This window comes from Pinus tabuliformis, chromosome 7, assembly GCF_031772625.1.
Source record: "Pinus tabuliformis cultivar Carrire ecotype Pingquan chromosome 7, CPIR1, whole genome shotgun sequence".
NCBI classification, from domain to species: Eukaryota; Viridiplantae; Streptophyta; class Pinopsida; order Pinales; family Pinaceae; genus Pinus; species Pinus tabuliformis.
In genome coordinates this window covers 1640835837-1640858517 of record NC_142293.1, presented here as the reverse complement: position 1 = coordinate 1640858517, position 22681 = coordinate 1640835837, and the positions used below count along the sequence as shown (strand labels likewise).

The window sequence follows — 22681 nt, the reverse complement described above, 5'->3', positions numbered from 1 at the left end:
ACGAGAGATGTGAACCCCAATATTTATTAATTAATATCAGAGGTTGCAACAAGATTGAGGTTTGCACCTTGAGTTTTTATTATCCTCTTGGTGCACAATAGATCCAGGGTTAAGATGGATCTGTGCCAGTTGTTAAAAATTGTGAGAAGTTGTTGTCAATTAGTGATTATAATGGTATGAGAAATTTGATAGAAGTGGGAATATGATTGTGATGTATAGAAACAGTGTGAATGGTTGAAAGGTAGATATACATGCCACTTCAGACTATAAAATATAAACAATTAGTGCAATTCAATGAGTGACCAGGAAGCTAAGCCAACTTGAAATGGATTGGCTTCTAAAGATCTGGGAAGGATGGAGGCTTCTTGTCACTTGGTGGTGAATTCATGATGGCAGGTAAGTAAAGTACCATGCTTCTCTAGATATGCTTTAATATATAAGTTCAATGGGGCTTGAACAAGGACGAAAGCTCTTTAAGCTTGGATCGAGATTTAATGGGTTCTTCTCTTTCATGGGGCAGCCGACATTTTTAGAGCCTGGATCAAGATTTAATGGGTTCTTCTCTTTCATGGGGCAGCCGATATTTTTTATCATGGAAAGGAATTCTACTCATTTATGTTTGAGCAAATAGAGGACATAGATAAAATTTTTAGAGTTGGTCCTGTTGCCACACAATCTAGCAGGGGTCCTATGAGGGGTACTTAAGGGACAACTACTAGACCAAATGACAACAATGGGACAAAGACCCACTGTCACCTCAGTCAGTGTCCCCTGCTCTTTATGGACTTTCACCAATGGGAGGAGTCCCGGTATGAGGGAAATCACTATTAATGATAGAATCAATGACTAGGTATGATGTGATTTCCAAGGCCCATTCAAAGGAGAGGTTCAGATAAAGGCTTAACGCTTCAAGAGAAGGAAAAGGCTTTCCAAGAAAGACATATGAGGAGTCCTAGACTTAGGGTTAATGATATCCAAAGATGACAAGGAGACCTAAGGTCAAGGCTCCAAAGATGATAAGGACCTCTCAAGAAGCTTTGTAAGATGATTATATGTCTTTATATAGGGTTTCACTATTCTTGAGAAGGGCCTAGAGTGGGACCACACGAGACCTAGGGTTTTTGTATAATCGTGGGATAAGATTCTCCAAAGTTCTCTCTAGGTCAAGGTGGGATAAGAGAGGGTTTGAATGATTTATTCCATTGAATACTATGTGCAAAATCTTGAAGAGGACCACCACACCTAAACGTTCAAGATAGATTTCAAAGTTGGAGCTAGAGCTCGAGATTTCACAAAAATGAATTGTGGGAATTTCATGAAACCTTGAGGATTCCTAGAGAAGACACCAACGTAGTACTTTATCCAAGTGTAATTGAAAAATTTGCTCCCCTAAAGGAATTCGCAGCAAGCCCTAGCAAGGTTGTCTAGGTTTGGAGGCCGAAAATTTTGGAGGAGAAAAAGAGAAGGAAAAAAGGGGTGATAACCAATTTTACTTGGATCAGTGCCTTATACTTGGGCTATGGAGTGTAGGTGATTCAAAATTTAGCCGAAATTGTCTTCAAGGAGGCTAAAAGTGATACCCTAGCAAGCACTCTTTAACATTTACCCACCCAAAATCAATGGACTTTTATGGAATGAAAAACATGTTTTACTCCGCTAAGAACATTCATCTAATGGTTATCAATGAGTAACATGCACAAATTTCCAATCTAACAATCATTTATAATGATAATCAATAATTAGGGTACAAAAGGAAAGCTAGTTACAAAATTTCCACACATTAGACAGTTTTTATGTAAAAATCTTCAACAAGATTACTTACAAGATAACAATAGATATATCCAATCCAAGATCAAGAAGATGGATCCAAGAGAGAACAAAATTTCATCGCCAAAATTATCAAAATGCATCAAGAGATCTCCAATAGACAACCAAGAGAAAAGTGCGAAATTCTTCCAAGAGAGCTAATCCAAGAAGTGATGATGATCCATAGTACAAATGAGGTCTCACTTTATTTATATGAGCCTCTACAAGTTCGATTTAGCCTAAGATGCCCCTAAATTTACTTTAATGTGCAAAATAACAATAACTTTGGTGACAAGCCCACCAAATAGCTCAAATGTGTAAGATAAGCCATCCAAATGAAGCCAAAATGATAAAATAATGGTGCAAAGGGCCGTTTGGAGGGCCTAGTTAAGTCCTCAAGTGCCATGATGAAGAAGAGGCCTCCACGAATGATGGTCAAAGGGGGTGGCCCCTTGATCTCTAAGCAAAACATCATGTGGTGCTCCCAAGTGGCTCTAGGGCACAAGCAATGGTCTCATGGGTCTCTTGGTGACTCAAAATCAAGTCAATGCCGCATCAATGAGAGCTAGAAGATGACACCTGCCCTCCCATGTCTCCCTAGGAAAGACATAACCTCCTTTGGGCCCTAGATCCACTACCAAGTGTTGGGTGCAATGTGTATCTGATTGGGCAACGTGGTCCTAGTGCATCATCTTCTATGAATAACTTGGGCATGAACAAGCAAATGGTGGTGTTGAAGAAGCCTATGGTGTGGCAATTGATGCTCTGCATGGATGGAGGCCCATGGCTCTCAACACTCACCCTACAAATGCCATTGTGATCCTTTGGAGGGCTTGGATCCCGTATAAGGAGGCCAAGTCCAAGATGAAAACCCACCTGTAATCTTGTATAAGATCTAATGTGTCTCCTCACCTTCCAATACAATGATTCATTAGTGCAATTGAGTAAATAAGCTTGTTACTCAAAAGAAGAAGTGGACACTTTATAGTTGGTTTCCCTTCCAAATTTGGGGCTTTAGACATTCCTGGCGTTACCTTCCTTGGCAAGAGGGGTTAGTGAAGGACCCTATTAGGTGGTTTCAACCTCTAAGGGAATGATGGGTCCAAGGTACACCCATCAAGTGGCAAGTGTCATGTGAAATGATGATGGAATGGAGTGGGGACAAAGGGAAGGCTCCAAGCCACATGCCATGGTACAAGGGTAGCTATGATGAAGGAGGCCCACACTTTGGGTGTATGAATGTAAGGAGGGAGCAATCGTGGTACATGAGTTACCCCGACCTTTGTTTTTCCACCCTTCTTCATTTGCCTTTTGCCTTTTATTGATTTTTCTTCATTTTACTGCTCGGGGCTCAAAGGGATGAGAGCATGATGTGTAAGATATAACAATGATTGCCCCCCTTAAGGTAGGGTAGTTCATTGCTCACCAAGGGTTGGGACATAAATGGGTTCCTTAATGATGCAAGGGGCACTCATAGGGCCCCTAGGAACCAGGGTGATGTCCATAATGAGATAGGGGGTAGAACTCATGTTTGGATTTTGCCCACCTGGTAAATTCTATTGCCTTGACCATCTTTTGCATTTTGTGGTACATTTCGTGTTGTATGTGGCCATATTATGATTTTATCTTTATTTTTAGCTCCATCAACCTCTGGGACATCGTTCCCGCCCTGACCCAAGGTGTGGGCAAGGGGAAGGGGAAGCTAACACCTTGTGGACACAATGGGAAAATGTGGAACTAGATGGGGAAAATGTGAAAAGGGCTTATAATGAGGGGAGGGGAGTGAGATATATGGTATCAGGAAGCGGGACCACGCAACCAAAATCGGTTCCCATGTAGTGCCACTCCTAAAGGTAATAGCCAATAAAGGAGATCCCACGAGACTAGGATACAGGATAAACTCCCCAGGATGAGGTAAGAAACAAGAGCATAACCCAAACTCTTCACTCTTCTAAGTCGCCCAATAATCCATGCCCAAATGTGCTCAAGAAAAGCAGGCATAAACACCCAATTACATAATGAAAAATCATACCTTTGGGGTTGGATGGTCCACCTTCAAACATACGATCATGACAGATGAGCGAGGGTACACAATGCTTGGCTTAGGTGGTGGAGAAAAGTAGCACATAAGAGCTATTAGGTGGTTTTCAAGGGGTTGCCGACTGAAGACAAATCTAGGAGAAAATTTCTCCTATGGGGTCAGCCACTAGTGGTGGGTAACATCTAGCTCCGACTGGGGCATGAGCTCTCACTAGAGTGCGCGAACCATGTACTCGAATAGGGAGGTTATGAGAACACCAACAATCCTCTAGGACTATAAACCTGTCACCTGCACATCACAGACGAGCAAATGAGGCAACATGTGTTGAAGGTGTACTTGGTCGCCCATGCAGGGGTATAGGGCAACGTTGACCAGCGTTGACCCTTGCTGTTTGACCTCGGTTGACTTCGATCTTGAGGGCAATATTTTGATTTTTGGAGGCTGCACTCATTGGCACTAAAATCAAGGTGATTAGGACAGTTTGACCAGGGTTGACTTCAGATTTGACCGCATAAATTACAACTGTGTTTTCTCTCTCCTTTGACTGGTTTGACCGAACTGTTTTGGGCTGACTTTGACTCTCTTGGAAGGCCGAATTAATCTGCTGTTGACCAAGCTGCTTGGAGGACATTTTGGTGCTGCTTTGACCAACGTTGACTTTCTGGTTAGGGTTGCAGTTGACTGCTGATTTTGACAGGACTGTTTTGGGCAAGTTAATTTGATATTTGTACTCTCTTTCTCTGCTGAACTATTGAAGAATAATAAGAAGATTTGATCAAAGGGTTTCCCCACATTGGGGATTTTCCCTGGCATCTGCCACATCTTGTGTCCTCTTGTCTTGGCTTGTCTTCTCCACATGTTTTTATGTTCTATTTGCATTTACTATCAATGTGTTTAAGATAATGTGATTGCTATTTAAAATAATTGGAAGTTGTCATTGGGCTGATAAAGATCATTGAAGTAAATTGTGCTAAAGCATAGAACATAACATTGTTATCTAAAATTAACATGGTATCAGAGATCAGGTGAAGACAAAGCCCAAGCAAGAGTGAGGGAAAGCAATCACTAAGGGAAGCTGTTGGACAAGGACTTGCGTTAAATTTGGCAACTAGGGCCAAACTCCACCTTGGATTAGATCATATGATGCAACTGATATTTTTATTGGATTCCTATTTCTGAGAGGTGTAGGATTGATCTAAAGATCATCTCATTCTGACATGTATAAATGGAATTATGAATTTATTTCTTCTATGGACAAATTGTCAAGGTCAACCAACAATCTAATGTAGGCTCAGAAGCCCAAAAGACATGTCTCTTCACCCTCAACGTTGCATATAAATAGAAGGAGCATCTACCTCATTTGGACATCATTCATTCTCACACATATCTCTCTCTCCTCATCTGATTGGCTTGTACAATTTCATGGTAGCCTTCTTCTCCTCCACACGTGCGAAGTTTGACTGCGATTTTCTGTATCCAGCGTTGACCAAGTTGCAGGAAGTTTGACTAGCGATGACCTTGTTGACTGCGATTTTTGTGGGATTAATTCTATTTGGGCAGGGCACATTTCTGGGCACACAAATTGAGGCAATCTGAGCTATTTGACCAACGTTGATAGCAGGTTTGACTCTGCATTAACCGATTTTGATTGATATTTTCGAGACTGTTTGGGCTGATTTGGACCGCTGTTGGAGGTCGATTTGACTGGGTTTGACCAAGCTGATTTGAAGGTGTAATTCTGCTGATTTGACCAGCGTTGACTTTCTGGTTAAGGCATCCTGTTGACTGCAGTTTGACTGGACAGATTTGACTCTGATTGGGCAAGTGAATTTTGTATACTGTACTCTCTCTCTCTGTTGAACTTTTGAAGAATATTAAGAAGAATTGATTAAAAAATTTCCCCACATTGGGGTTTGTCCCTGGCACGCGCCACATCTTGTGTCCTCGTCTTCTATTGTTTTTATTTATGTTCTATCTGCATTTACTGTCATGTTAATGTGATTGCTAATCTGGAAATTGATATTGGGCTAATAAGAAAAATTGAAGTAAATTGCTCTTAAGCATAGAACATACCATTGTTATCTAAAATTAAAATGTATCAGAGTTGAGGTGAAGACAAAGCCCAAGCAAGAGTGAAAAAGAGCAAGCACTGAGAAGAGCAATCACTGAGATTTGTTGGACAAGGACAAGAGTCAATGGCCTCCGCATCTTACTTCAAGCCTGATGACAAGCTCAATGATAACTCTGATTATCATGCATGGAAGATGTCTCTTGATTTGACTTTGGAAGAGCAGGATGTTATGGATTATGTGCAGGGAAAGATCATTGAACCTCCTTCAAATTGACTAGCTTTGAGAGCTCCTTGGGGCTTGGGGTACTTTTTGGAGCTATGAGCGACCATAGGGTGAGTGGTTCACCTTCCCCTAGTGGTGCGCTAGATACAGGGTGAGTGGTTCACCTTCCCCTGTGATACCCCATGATGGTTGACATGTGTGTAGGGTGAGTGGTTCACCTTCCCTTACGATTGCGGACACATGTATGTACGGTGAGTGGTTCACCTTCCCCTATGATTGACATATGCATAGGATGAGTGGTTCACCTTCTCCTATGACATATGAGCAAGATGAGTGGTTCACCTTCTCTTGTCGATGCCCCAACACACATCCTACCCATGGAGTTCGAGACTCATGGGAAGTACCTCTCATCTGGCCAATGAGTTGGGAAAATATGGTTAGGGACCATAGCACTACCGATGGACGCATCATTTATTACCGTACTCCCTATGAATATGATGCATGGTGTTCAACAACTTGATCTGGGATTAAGGATTGACTTTTGTCAATGGAGAGTGGTATGATCTTGTGACTCACTCTCGATCACTTCTTCTTCATTATTACTTCATGGTTCAACAGAGCAGAGCAATGATGACAGAGATGGTACATGATGACAGGATGGCATGATGATGACATATGGATTGGCAGGTGGAATTCTCCCTAGTTGAGGAGTGTTAAAATTGGCAACTAGTGCCAAATTCCACCTTAGGACAACTCGCATGATGGAGATGATTATTGCATTGGATTCCTCTTTTCGAGAGGTACAATTTTGATATAAAGATCATCTCATTCTGACAAGCAGAAATAGAATTTTGAATTTATTCTTTCTCATGGATAAATTGTCAAGGTCGGTCTCAGTCAAATGTAGGCTTAAGAAGCCCAATGGATGTGTCTCCTCACCCTCAACAAAGTGTATAATTAGAAGTGACCCTTCTCTCATTTGGACATCACTCATCTCATCACATCTTATTCTCTCTCCTCTCTTGATTGGTTCGTACAACTTGGAGGCTCTCTACTTTGCACGTGTGGAAGAGGGCAGATTTCTGGACTGGTTTTGGAGGCCGAAAATTTCAGGGATTAGGGCATGCATTGACTTGGAGTATTTGACCAGCGTTGACTTCTGTTTTGTGGGAAAAATTTCGATTTTTGTAGGCTGCATTCTTTGGCACAAATTTCGAGGTGATTGGGGACTGTTTGACTGAGTTGACTGTTGCGTTGAATTTCTGGTTTGACCACAGAATTACAACTGACTTTGACTTTGTTGACTGAGCTAGTTTTGGGCTGACTTTGACTATCCTGGAAGGCCAAATTGGACTGTTGTTGACCGTGCTGCTTGGAGGACATTTTGGTGTTGATTTGACCGACGTTGACTTTCTAATTAGGGTTGCAGTTGACTGCTGATTTTGTCAGGGCTGTTTTTGGCAAGTAAATTTGATATTTGTACTCTCTCTGTGCTGAACTATTGAAGAATAATAAGCAGATTTGATCAAAGGGTTTCCTCACATTGGGGTTTATGCCTGGCACCGCCATATCTTGTGTCCTCTTGTACTCACATGTCCTCTGCATATGTTTTTATGTTCTATCTGCATTTACTGTCAATGTGTATAAGTTAATGTGATTGCTACTGAAGATAATTGGAAATTGTCATTGGGTTGATAAGGAACACTGAAGTAAATTGTGCTAAAGCATAGAACATACCATTGTTATCTAAAGTCAACAAGGTATAACCAAGTTTTTCTTCAGAAATCATCAATGAAGATCACATAATATTAATGCCCACCGAGAGATTTCAATGGCATAGGTCCACATACATCTGTTAGATCTAGTATCACTTCTTGCAAATGGCTTCTTCACATTTTTGCTTAGAGCACATCCCTTACAAGTCCCTTCATGATCTTCCTTTCATTCAGGTATGCCATTTGATAATTTTTGCAACTAGGGTCAAATTCCACCTTGGACAACTCAGATGACCGGGATGATGATTTCATTAAATTCCTCTTTCCGAGAGGACCAAAATCAACCTAATGATCATCCTATTTAGACAAGTGGAAGTTGGTTTTTGAATTTATTTTATCCACTAATTTATAATGGAATAGGTCGGTCCTAAGCACATGTAAAATTGGATAGGTCGGCCTCAACACCAAGTGGACACTCATGGAAGCCTATAAATAGAAGAAACCTCAAGCTCATTTACACACATTGGTATAGCCATCTTCTACTCTTTTCTATTGTCTTGGTTCGCATAGGTTTGACAGACGAAGTTTGCTCAAGGGTTTGAAATTACAGGGGTGAAGCTCGCACGGATCTAGGGTTTTTGTTTCTCGGTCGCACACACATAACTGAGCATTTTCATCCACGGACGCATACACATAGAGGCTAAGGGAGCGTCCAAGAAGTCTCAGACGCTCGCACAGAGGCCTGAAGGGAGCATCCAGGGTTTCTAAAGCAGATCAGATAGTGTTGGTCCCTGAACGCACGCATAGAGTGGTCCAGGGTGTGTTGGCAGTCCTAGTTGCTTGCATAGTAGCTGGAAGGGAGCATTTGGGGGTTTGGAGCAGTTCTGTGTGTGTTTGTCCCCAGACGCACACATACAGTCTTCCTGGGAGCTTCCAGGTCAGTTACAGATGCTTGCACATAGTAGCTAAGGGAGCGTCCAGGAAGTTTTAGTCGCTCGCAGTCTGCCTTACTAGGAGCGTCCAGGGTTTTGATCTAGGGTTTGACAGTTGCCTTCAGTTGGCTTTAGTAGTTTGATGGATAAAGGGTTTCTCTCTGCTGCTCTGTAGTTCTGCAGTCTGCTTCTGTTTTGTAAATCTCTGCTGCAAATGTATGTATTGGGCTCAATGTACTCTCTGCTGAAAACTTTTTATGACGATCTAATAAAGAAGAAGATTTGAAAGGGTTTTCCCCCTTGTGGGGTTTTTCCTTGGTCTTGGACCAATCTGTTGTCTCTTATGGTTGTGTTGTTGTCTCTTATGGTTGTGTTGTTGTCTTCTTTGTCATTGCATATATTGTTCTATCTTCAGTTACAATTTATGATTGGTTACATTGCTAATAATTGGATGCATTGTTAAATGAAGAAGTGAATTGGGCTAAAGTAATTGATACAACATAGAACAATCTGAAAAATTAACATGGTATCAGAGCCAAGGTGAAAGACAAGCCCAAAAGAAGACAAGCATTGAAGCCATCATTATTGGAAAGAAGATTGTCTAGTCAAAGTCAAGATGTCTTCCTCTACCTTCAAGAAGCATGAAAAGTTGGGTGATGCATCAAACTTTGCTACATGGAAAGTTAGGTTGGAGATCATAGCTGAAAACAATGATGTGCTGGAATACATTCAAGGAAGGATGCCTGAGCCTCCAAAAAATGCTTCCGCTTCCCTCAAAAATAGGTACAAGAAAGGTGAGTCCAAAGCAAAGCAAATTATAGTTGATGGTTTACAAGATCATTTACTTGCATATGTTGGGAATTTAAGAAAGTCTAAAGACATGTATGACAAGATAGTCGACATGTATGAAATCAACAATTTGAATGAAATCATCACCTTGAAAGATCAACTCAAGGAAACCAAGATGAACAAAGGAGAAGCTGTTCAATCCTACATTATGAGGATATCTCACCTTAGAGATCAATTGCAGAGAGTTGGAGAAAATGTGCCTGACAGGGAACTAGTAGTTGTGACTCTTAGAGGTCTCCCTCCTATTTGGGAAACCTTCATTACTACAATAAGCAATAGCAATGTCCTTCCGTCATTTGATGAAATTGTTGGGAAGCTTACTCAAGAAGAATTGAGGATGATAGCAAGAGGAAGGATTCAAAAGCATGAAGAGGGAGAGTCCGTTGCATATATCACTCATGACAAAAAGAAGAAGAAGGGAAAAGGAGGTCCATCAAGGAAGCCTCCTTCTCAAAATGCAAAAGGAAGGAATGACAGATCTTTATCTCATATTGAATGCTATAATTTCCACAAGAAAGGTCATTATGCTCGAGACTGTCCCGAGAAGAGAAAAAGGCCACGTTACAACACCAAAAGCAACAATAATAATAAAAGAAGAAAAGACAATCAAAAGAATATCTGCGATGGAAGATACGAAGGAAGAAGAAGAGATTCCTCAAGTGACCGTGAAGAAGATCATCTTCCTCAAAAGAAGTCAGAAGTTCCCAGGTATGAAAGTAATGCTGTAAATAAATATGAATACATTCTTATTTCTGCCCTTACTAGTTCTTCTCCGACGGATTCGTGGGATAGTTGGTTGGTTGATAGTGGGGCCACTCATCATTTCTCTGGATATAAGGAAGTCCTCTCTAATTTAGTAGAGAGGGATACTAAGTTGAAGATCATTCTTGGAGACAACTCCACTCATCCTGTGAAAGGTTTTGGGTCCGTCAAATTTTAGTTGAATTCTGGGGAATCAATTCTGCTGCATGATGTTATGTATGTGCTAGGATTAATGAAGAATTTGGTATCTATATCCGCATTGGAAGATAAAGGGATGAGGGTTGCCTTCATCAAAGGAAAAGTTTTGACTTGGTCTGCTAGTTCACCTATGAGAGATGCATTCACATTAGGATCAAGATTTGAAGGACTCTATAGAGTCATTGGAAGGCCACTTCTAGCATTGGTTCATAATACCAATCATCTAAGCGAGTTGTGGCACCGTAGACTGGATCATCTACACTATGATGCTCTTCTAAAATTAAAGAAATTGGTCTTAGGTATTCTTGATGTTCAAGCCCATCATGATGGAGTTTGTCCAGGTTGTGCGAGTGGAAAGAAAACAAGGGGACCATTCCCCTCTAGTGAGAACAAGACAAATGACATCCTCCATCTCATTCATTCTGATATATGTGGTCTGATGCCTGTGCATTCTATTGGTGGTCATCTCTACTACATCACCTTCATTGACGACTTCTCAAGAAAGACATGGATATACTACCTAAACCACAAGGATGAAGCCTTTGAAATGTTTGAGGAATTCAAAGCCTTGATCGAAAATCAAACAGAGAAGAGAATCAAAGTATTCAGGTCTGATAATGGAGGGGAATATATGTCAAACGCATTCATAGCATTTTGCAAGAACGAAGGAATCAAGAAGGAAGCAATTGTAACACATACTCTTGAACATAATGGTTTAGCTGAAAGGAAGAACAATTCTATATTAGAAGCTGCTCGTGCCATGCTCCATGATCAAAAGGTGCCAAAATTCCTTTGGGCAAAAGCCACACATGCTACTGTATATGTTCAAAACAGGGTGCCTCATCAAGCATTAGAAAACAAGACCCTCGAAGAAATATTCACAGGTGTCAAGCCCGATATTAGCCATCTTCGTGTATTTGGATGCCTCGTATATTTTCATGTGCCGAAGGACAAAATGAACAAGTTGGAAGCTACAGGAAGAAAAGGTACATTTGTGGGTTATTTTGAAAATTCTAAAGCATATAGAATATATATTCCCGGTCAAAGGAAGGTCAAAATTAGTAGGGACGTAACATTCGATACAGATGCAACTCTTGGAAAAGCAAGAGACCTTCCTCCGCCTCCTCTCCCTAAGAAGGAGAATCATCACTAGGATATTTAGTTGAAATTTCTGAATCTAATAGATCAGAAATCCCTACTGCATTATCTGGTTTATTTTCTCCTACTTGTTCTCTTCATTATCAAGTTATTTATAAATATAGATACCGAAAAATAAACACAAATGCAACCTTAACACATACAGATCAACAACTGAAATAATTGAGACAAACACACAAGGGACACCGTTAGTTTTGGACAATCGTCCCCGGAAAAACCCAATGCAGGAAAACCAGGGCAGTAGATATGAGGGTTTTATTATTATGCAGTTTTTGAATACAACTAGGGTGCCCAAAATGGCTCACCCAACAGAGAATGCCCTTGGCAAAAGTACCTCTCCTCGGAGACAGATATTCCAGCTGATCAGTCATAGGATGAACGATCCCACAACAACTACGACAACTCCTTAGCTGGACATCGAAAGTTGCTCCAAGCTTCTTCATTGCTGTGTGTCACTCAGCTAGGGACTGCGTCACCCTTCCCATCTCACCAACACTTAGTCTGCCCCACGAAAAATCTCTCGGCGCTGCCTCTTGGCCCTGCGTCAGCTCTACTAGCCTCTGCGCAGCTACTGACCCCTTGGCTCTCTGTGTCAGCCTCAGACCCTCTGCGTCACCCACACTGGTCTCCTCAGCCTCTGTGTAGCTCCCATCTGCCTTGCGTCAGCCTTCCCAGGCTCTGCATTGTCTCTCTAGCACTATCACTGTGTCACCCACGCTGGCCTCCTCAGCCTCTGCATAGCTCCCAGCTGCCTCTACGTCAGCCTTACATGCTCTGCGATGTCTCTCTAGCACTATCTCTGCCTCTCTGCTATGTATTCTTGGCCTCGTGCTAAACTGCCCCTAGTTACAATAGATCACTGGTTCAATTCTCTCAGCAAACCCCGCTCAAGAAAATTGAACTAACTGATGAATATGGTGTATCTCCAACTGACCCTCAAGCCTCCTCTTATAGTTTTCCTATTGACGATCCAACGGCTAAGATTGAGTCTCTAATCAATGGCTAAGATTAGATCTGGCTTGATCCTCGTTATTTAGAACATTCTCACCCAGTGTTATATTAATACCCATTAATATTTTAATTTTCCTAAGTTTAGACTTAGGAACCCCATTAAAAATATTAATTATTGTAATATCTCTCCAATCGGGTGGAGTTTCCCCAAACGATTTCTGGGTCTTGGAGATCTTATGTGCCTTGGCCACTCCACCAATTTTCATGGCTAGAGCACATTCGATGCTACCACAAATCAACACTCCCTCTTAGCGAGGAATGTGCTCTAGTAATGCTTTACCATAGAACCATCACACTAATCCTCCGCACTGGTACCTGTGCTGATGCTTGGCTTGCTGCCTCACATCATCTGCACTGTTGCTTCTTATACTGTTGCCCATGACACTGCCACTGCCACTGCTACATCTGTACTGCAACTCCCTCTCAATATGTTGCCCATGCTGCCCCTAGCACTGCCACTGCTAATTCCTGTACTGCAACTCAGTTACTGAGAAGTAACTGACTTCTCCCAAATAATGACATCCTGGCCAGTCTGGAAGCCTTGTGATGTTGAAGCTGCCTCTGCTGCTATCCTGTGCTCCCTCTGCTGCATACACCTCTGTGCCTCTCGCACTGCTGCAACCTCACTGCACTGCCCCAGATTTCTGCACCCAAGCACTGCCTTGCTGCTCCACCCGACCCCTGTCATCATGCTGCTGTTGTTAAGGGCTCCGTAGCTGAATATGATCCAAGAGTTTGGGCACCTCAAGGATCCTGCCCTTAGTATGTAGTCCTCCTGACTACAACTCGATGTCTTCCCACCTCTTTTCTAGAGGTGCACGAGCACTCATGGCATAATCGTCATCAGTCTCAACCTCTTTCTCCGCCTTAGCTGGAGTTGCCTTAGAATCGAAAGCCTCTCCCTTGTTTTTCTTCTTGGGACACTGGGATGCATAATGTCCCAACTCCCCACAGTGGAAGCACTTCACCTTGGAGATGTCCTTCTTCCTCTTCCCTTGCTGTCCTGCAGATGCTAGAGCTGCATCCTCCTCCTCCTCTTTCTTGATTCGACTTCCCTTGCCACTACTCCCCGCCTTGGTCATCCTCCTGATCTCTTCTTGGCGAAGAGCTGCCCACATCTCCTCCCATCTTGGAAGAGTAGCCCTGCCCAAAATACTTTGGACAAATGTCTCCCACTCCTTGGAGACTGCATTTAGGGCAGTCCTAACCATAAATTCTGGATCCGGTGTAGACCCCACGGAAGTGAGCTGGTCGCGAATCTCCTGCAACCTGAGAAGGAATGGATCTATCTGCTCTCCCTTCTGCATCTGATACGACCGCAACTGATTCTCCAATAGCATCTTCCGCTGCACGGAAGTGCCCTGATACAAGGTCTTCAAAGTATCCCACATCTCCTTTGCTGTGTTCTTTTCAACAATATGTGGTATGACATGATCTTTGACCCCGTCAAGGATCATGCACTTTGCCCTCGCCATTGCATCTTCATACTTCTCATTCTCAGTTGGGTCAACCAGGATAGCCATGGTTCTCAAGGCAAAGTCCTTAATGCGATGTTGGTCCAGGACTACTAGGATCCTGGCCTTCCAGATGACAAAGTTGGAAGCCTCGTCCAACTTGTCCTGATCCCTCAGTCCATTCACTGCCATTTCAGCTCCTCTTCTGGACTCCCTCTGAGTTTCGACTTCTCGCTAGGAAATCTCCCTCTAGGTCCTGATTTCCCTCCTGGAAATCCTCTGGCCAACTGTCAAACCGCTCCTCTCCAATCCTCTGTGCAACTGCAACTCGGATCTGGATTTCTTGGCTAGAAATCCATCAAGGTAGCAACTCCCTCTACCTTGGTTCTGTCTCCTTAGGTACTGTTCTGTACTGATAGAAACAACACCTTACTAGCTTCTCAATCACAATTTGCCCACAGCTCTCCAAGTCTCGACAATTGAAGAAATTGAGCCTTTCAGGCTTTGCGCAATCTCGACAATGGCAGAATCTGCTCCTCCTGGCCATAGTGTCGATCCTTCTTGGATGAGAAAGATGACTGAGCACTGCGTAGGTCTGATCTGCCCCTCTTTACCTCTGCGTTGGTCCCTCTCCTTGCTCAAAATGCCGATGCAGGCTCTGCGTGAGCCTTTGCGTCACCTCTTCCTTTGCTGCTTTTGCTTTGGAACAACGCTGTCAATCGGGACAGCTGCTTTTGTTGCAAATTTTCAGATTTTTGTTGGTGTCTTCAGTCGTCCTGTGATTTGCAATCCCTCTGATACTATGTTGAAATTTCTGAATCTAACACATCAGACATCCCTACTGCATTATCTGGTTTATTTTCTCCTACTTGTTCTCTTCATTAACAAGTTATTTATAAATATAAATACCGAAAAATAAACACATGTAGCCTTAACACATATACAGATCAACAACTGAAATAACTGAGATAACACACAAGGGACACCGTTATTTTTGGACAATTGTTCCCGGAAAAAACCAATGCAGGAAAACCGGTGCAACATATATGAGGGTTTTATTATTATGCAGTTTCTGAATACAACTAGGGTGCCAAAAATGGTTCACCCAATAGAGAATGCCCTCGGCCGAAGTACCTCTCCTCGGAGACAGATATTCCAGCTGATCAGTCATCGAATGAACGGTCCCACAACAACTATGACATCTCCTTAGCTGGACAACGAAAGCTGCTCTAAGCTTCTTCACTGCTCTGCGTCACTCAGTTAGGGACTGCGTCACCCTTCCCAGCTCACCAGCACTCAGTTTGCACCATGAAAAATCTCCCGGCGCTGCCTCTTGGCCCTGTGTCAGCTCTGCTAGCCTCTACGTTAGCCCTCTGACCCTCTACGTCACCCACACTGGCCTCCTCAGCCTCTGCGTAGCTCCCAGCTGCCTCTGCGTCATCCTTCCCAGGCTCTGCGCTCTCTCTGGTACTATCTCTGCCTCTCTGCTATGTATTCTCGACCTCGTGCCGAATTTCCCCTCGCTGCAACAGATCACTGGTTCGATTCTCTCAGCAAACCCTGCTCCAGAAAATCGAATTGACTGATCAATATGGTGTATCTCCAACTGACCCTCAAGCCTCCTCTTATACTTTTCCTGTTGACGATTCGACAACTAAGATTAAGTCTCTAATCAATGGCTAAGATTAGATCTGGCTTGATCCTCGTTATTTAGAACATTCTCACCTAGTTTTATATTAATATCCATTAATATTTTAATTTTCCTAAGTTTAGACTTAGGAACCCCATTAAAAATATTAATTATTTTAATATCTCTCCAACCGGCTGGAGTTTCCCCAAACAATTTATGGGTCTTGGAGATCTTATTTGCCTTAGCCTCTTCACCAATTTTCATGGCTAGAGCACATCCGATGCTACCACAAATCAACATATTTTAGATGGTCCTTTCGTACCCGAGTCCGAGACTAATATTGTTGATGATCCCATGGAGCTTATGGATCCTTTAGATCCTCCTCCAAGTGATCCTCCTCCTAGGAAGAGACCACTTTGGCTCCGCGATACTCTACAGAATGTTGAAAGAAATGTTTCCATTCGTATATCATTTAGAGAAAGGGAGCAACCATGCAGGTATCAAGGATATGTTGCAGCCATGAGCGCTGTGATTCGAGCCGAACCTTCCTCATTCGAAGAAGCTGTAAAAGATCAAGTTTAGAAGGATGCTATGGCTGAGGAATATGAATCAATTATGAAAAATGATGTATGGGATGTTGTGCCTAGATTGAATGGGAAGTTTGTTGTGACCTCAAAGTGGCTTTTCAAGATCAAACATGGAATTGATGGCAACATTGAGAAATACAAAGGAAGGTTCATAGCTCGAGGATTATCTCAGAAATAGGGAGAAGATTATGATGACATATTTTCTCTTGTGGCTCGATATACAACCATTCGTTCGATAGTTGCCCTTGTTGCTAGTCAAGGATGGACTCTTCATCAGATGGACATAAAGACCACATTCCTTCATGGCATGTTACAGGAAGAAGTATATGTTGAACAACCACAGGGATTTGAAGTGGAAGATCAAAGAACGCATGTTTGCAGGTTGAAGAAGGCATTGTATGGTTTGAAGCAAGCTCCCTGAGCTTGGTATGCACACATTGACAGTTACTTAATGAAGCTGGGATTCACAAGAAGCAATGTCGATCCCAACCTCTACTTCAAGGTAGTCCAAGGTATGCCATTGATTTTGGTTTTATATGTTGACGATCTATTCTTGATAGGTAGTGAGCCTCTGATGATCGAGTGTAAGAGGGAGCTAGCCTCTGAATTCGAGATGAAGGACCTTGGTCTCATGCACTACTTTCTAGGTCTTGAGGTGTGGCAAAGGCCTAGTGAGATTTTCCTTTCACAAGGAAAATACGTTGTGAAGATGTTAGAAAGATTTGGAATGACTGAATGCAAATCCATGGCTACACCAATGGAAATGAACTTCAAGAAGTTATGTGGAGAAGCTGCAGGACCCGATTTGGCAAATCTATCCGAGTATAGACAATTGATTGGGGCTCTGATGTTCCTTGTGAACACCCGTCCAGGCATATTGTGAAAATTCCTACACTCGAAGAATCCCTACTGTAGTAAAACTGAATTTACTTCTCCTACTTGATTTTAATATGCATTATCAAGTTATTTTCTGAATAATACTGAAGTAAATTACTTCTGCAACCTACATCAATTTAATTTGATTACATGAAACAAGAAATTGAGCAAAGAACAAGATACATAGGACACCGTTATTTTTGGACAAAATAGTCCCCAAAAAAATCCGATGCGGGAAAACCGGTATAACAACTCTGAGAGTTTTATATTATTAAGCAGTAGTTCTGAATACAATGTTGGATGCCCTCCTGACAATCTAGTTACAGAGAAAAAATATAATGGCGGAAAACTGAGTGAGATTACCTCACTTCACCTGACAGTTTCTGGTTGATCTGGCAGTAGAGCTGGCTAACCCCGACTATCTCTGCGTTGGCCCTGCGTCAGCCTTACAAGCTTTGCGTTAGCTCTGCGCAGTCTCTTCTGCCTCTTGGAGCTTCTGTGTCAACCTTTCCACACTGTTCCGGCAGCTCCCTGACAATTTTTGATTTCTGCGTGAAGACAACTTCTCCTCTACGCTGGCTCTCCTTGGTTCAACGTCGAGCCTGCGTGGGCCTAGACTGGCCGAGCGTCAGTTCCTCTAGGTGTTGCGCTGCCTCCACTGATGGCTCTCTGCCTCTTTGCCTAGTGTTCTCGAACTATCCCTACCTCTTAGCTGCAGAATGATCACTCAATTCGAATTTCTCAGCTTGCTAGCCCTAGAAATTTCGAACTCTAGATCAATTCATTCTCTCCGTGTGTGTTTCTAAATGAACCCCAAGCCTCCTTCTTATACTTTTCTCGTTGAGACTTCAATGGCCGAGATTAAGTCTCTAGTCAACGGATAAGATTAAAACTTGACTTGATCCGCTTTCTAGAACATTCTCACCCATATTTTGATTAATACCCATTAATACTTTAATTTTCCGAAGTTTAGACTTAGGAACCCCATTAAAAATATTAATTATTCTAATAAAATACAATCCGGGTGGAATTTTACCAAACGATTTCTGGGTTCTTTAGAACTCATGTGCCTTAGCCTCTCCACCAATTTTCATGGCTAGTTCACATCCGATGCTACTAAAAACTAACACTCCCTTTTAGCGAGGAATGTGCTCTAGCAACAATGTCCAACTGTATGCTGCTCTGTTTCTGAAGCATTTCCTTTCCACACTGTTACTGCCAGTGGCCACCAACACTGTGCTGTTGCTGCTATTGTATCGCTGCCCATGACACTGCCATTACCATTGCTGCATCTGTACTACAAGTCCCTCTGCATCTGCTGCTAACACTGCCACTGCTAGCTCTGCACTATGTCATTTTCCAATTGCTACTGCGTAGCAATGAAAAAGCATTTGAAATTTCTGAACTAACTGTGTTCAGCATAATACCATGTGAATGTTAGAATCTGACTGCTACTAGTCTCTGACCCTCTGAATCTTCTGTGCTACAACTGACTTCTGCATTGTGCCATCTACACTGCTGCCAACCTTGCTCTGCGCTGATCAGTCTCTGGTCTCAGACTACTGCATCTGTCTTTCCAACCAAACCACTGCATCATCTGTCACTATGTCCATCTCACTACTGTTGAATCTTTGGGCTCCTGTAGCAAGGAATTGATCCAAGAGGTGGGTTCCTCAAGGATCCTGCGCAGATGTAGTCCTGCCGACTACAGTTCTATATCGCCCCATTTCCCTCCTGGAGATGCGTGGGCACTCATGGAAAACTCATCTTTGTCAATTTTTGCTGGAGCAACCTTAGGATCATGTTTCTCATCCTTATCCTTTTGCTTCAAAGGACACTGGGATGCAAAGTGGCCCATCTTGCCACATCTGAAACATTTCACCTTCGAAATGTCCTTCTTTCGCTTTTGCTTCTGCTGTCCCTTTGATGCTAGAGTTGCGTTCTCCTCCTCCTCCTTGGTCTTCGTGCCACTCCCACTGCTGCCATTGAGGTTGACCTTAACCAGATCCCTCCTTAATTCTTCCTGTTGAAGAGCTGCCCACATCTCCTCCCATGAAGGTAGTCTTTCCCTGCCCAATATACTTTGGACAAAGACTTGCCATTCATCCGAGACTCCATTCAGGGTTGTCCTTACCATCGCAATAGACTGAGGAGTAGACCCCACTATAGCAAGCTGGTCTCTGGTGTCCTAAAGACGTTGAAGATAGGAGTTAACCCCTTCTCCCTTCTGAATCAATGTCCACTGCAACTTTTGTTCTAAGTACATCTTCTGTTGTTCAGAAGAACCTTCATACAGTGAAGACAAAGCTTCCCACATTTCTTGGGTTGTATCTTTTCCTTGCAAATGTGAGACCACATGATCTCGAACTCCATTGAGTATGAACCCCTTCTCCTTCCCCTGCTCGGCCTTGTACTTCTTCCTCTGATTATTTTCTGTAGGAACAACCACAACACTCTTGACGTAGGCTTCGAGATCGTACTACTCTAGAACAGCTAAGATTCTGGTCTTCCATATGACATAGTTGGAAGCTCCTTCCAACCTGTCCTGATCTCTGAGCCCATGTGATGCCATCTCACCCAAACTGTCGAATTGACTCCCCTAGTCAGTGCTCAGCACTGGTCTGCTACCCAACAAGTGAAAAATTCGAATTTTTGACAAGAAAAGTTCTTTGAGGAGAAAATTCCCCTTTTATGTGGCTTCACTCTTTTCCGATGAATTTTTGCCTCGACAAAAATGGTGCCCTTCAAGCACTGCGCTAAGGCTTTGCGTCACTCCCTCTGCCTCTACAAGCTCACAAACCGGAAATTGTACCTCTCTGTTGGCTCTCTCAGAGAGAGATTTCCTCGGAATCTCTGCTTTCCCAACAAGGACTGCGCAATCCCTTCAAGGGGATTCGAGCCAAATGCAGTTATTGGCCTCTCTGCTCAGTGTTGGATCTACTCTTCCTGTTTCAAAATCAATGCTCCGATACCATGTGAAAATTCTTACACCCAAGGAACCCCTATTGTAGCAAAACTGAATTTACTTCTCCTACTTGATTTTAATATACATTATCAAGTTATTTTCTGAATAATACTGAAGTAAATTACTTCTACAGCCTACACCAATTTAATTTGATTACATGAAACAAGAAATTGAGCAAAGAACAAGATACATAGGACATTGTTATTTTTGGACAAAATAGTCCCCGGAAAAACCCAATGCGGGAAAACCGGTGCAACAACTCTGAGGGTTTTATATTATTAAGCAGTAGTTCTGAATACAATGTTGGATGCCCTCTCGACAATCCAGTTACAGAGAAAAATATAATGGTGGAAAACTGAGTGAGATTACCTCACTTCACCCGACAGTTTCCGGCTGATTTGGCAGCAGAATTGGCTAACCCCGACAATCTCTGCGCTAGCCCTGCACATGCCTTGCGTCAACCTTACAGGCTTTGCATCAGCTCTGCGCAGTCTCTTTTGCCTCTTGGAGCTTCTGCGTCAACCTCTCCCGACTGTTTCGACAACTCTCCGACAGTTTCAGATTTCTGCGTGAACGCAGCTTCTCCTCTGCGCTGGCTCTCCCTGGTTCAGCGTCAAGCCTGCGTGGGCCCCGACTGGCCCAATGTCAGTCCCTCTAGGTGCTACGCTGCCTCCACTGATGGCTCTTCGCCTCTCTGCCCAGTAATCTGGAACTATCCCTGCCCCTCTACTGCAGAATGATCATTCAGTTCAAATTTCTCAGCTTCCCAGCCCCAAAAATTTCGAACTCTAGATCAATTCATTCTCTCCGTGTGTTTTTAAACGAACCCCAAGCCTCCTTCTTATAGTTTTCTCGTTGAGACTTCAATGACTGAGATTAAGTCTCTAATCAAAAACTAAGATTAAAACTTGACTTGATCCGCTTTCTAGAACATTCTCACACGTATTTTTAATGGAGTTCCTAAGTCTAAACTTAGGAAAATTAAAGTATTAATGGGTATACAATCCGGGTGGAATTCCACCATACAATCTCTGGGTTCTTTAGAATTCATATGTCTTAGCATCTCCACCAATTTTCATGGCTAGATCACATTTGATGCTACTAAAAATTAACACATATGCTATGCAGTAAACACACCAAGTCAATCCATGACCGAGCCCCTCCATGCACATTGGATCACTGCCCAACACGTATTGAGATATTTGCATGGGTTGATCACACTTGGTCTGAGATATTGTTGATGGGATAGTCAACTAGGCATCCATGGATTTTATTTAGATTTTCACTGCTACATAATAATAAAACCCTCATTTGCTGCACCAGTTTTCTTGCATTGGGTTTTTCCAGGGACATTTGTCCAAAAATAACTGTCATATTTTTATGTGTGCACGCTCTATATTTCTCAGTTCTTGTTTTATTTCCGCAACGTTTTTATGTGTGAAGAATTGCAGTGTGATTTATTTGTTGTTTGCCGTAGCAAATAAACTGCATAATTTAATCAGTTAGAAGAATAATTTCTAGTTGCTGCAATTTAAGGAGAATTTCACACCTCCTCCACTCCACCCAAAACCAAAAGTCTTTTGGTATGACACTAGCATTCAGATGGCCTACCTCTTCAGTTTATTGCTACACCACTTATTTGAAGGTGTAATATTCCTAATGGAAATATTCAGTAAATAACAGAGACATGCCCTAAGCTACAACAATAGATATTTAACACATTCATGCAAAATCAATAAATCATTAAAGCAATCTTATTAATAATGCTGGAAATTGGGTACAAATAGAGTAGAACAATAGAACCTGGGCTTGCTACTGCAAGAATGCAAAACCCAGGTGAAATGATGTAGACCCAAGTGCTGGAAAATGGTCCAAATAGATAACTTATGCTACTCATAAATTTTGCTGCTGTTGCTGTTGGAGGTGAACTAGTGTTTCTGCCCTCAAAACTGCTCCAAACATTTTGCAAAATTAACCGAAGGCTCCTCACATCAAACCCACAAAGAACCAGAAAAATCTTGGGCTTATTCTAGATGATCCGGAGAGCCCCAAAAGGTGCGAATTTCCCAGGCTGCCATATGTTGCACACTGTAAGAGAAACATTGCTGAAGATGGCACAAATCCTCCGCTGAAATGCTTGTGAAATCACAACAAAATTCCTTTTAGACATAACTCACTTCTCCAGGCCCAAACTCCTGTAATCTCTAAAGCCAAAAATCCTTGTGCAAGCCCAGAAATAGAAGAATTCAGCCCATTAAAATATCCCTGTTTCAACCCTGCAAAATAGTGCCAATCTTTGCCTTTTTCCCAAGGTAAAACACCTGCAAATAGCCATAATCTCCAATCAAATGAAGCTGCTCCAATCAACCACTGAAACTGATTTCTATGCCCAGGTAGTGCACA

The 22681-nt window shown here is 42.5% G+C and overlaps 1 protein-coding gene across 3 annotated transcripts in view; it reads left to right on the top strand.

Annotated features, from left to right (window-relative positions):
• LOC149254654 (phospholipase D delta-like) overlaps window positions 1-22681 on the top strand; it is a 233237-nt gene that overhangs the window by 73093 nt on the left and 137463 nt on the right. The gene's annotated exons all lie outside the window — the stretch shown is intronic.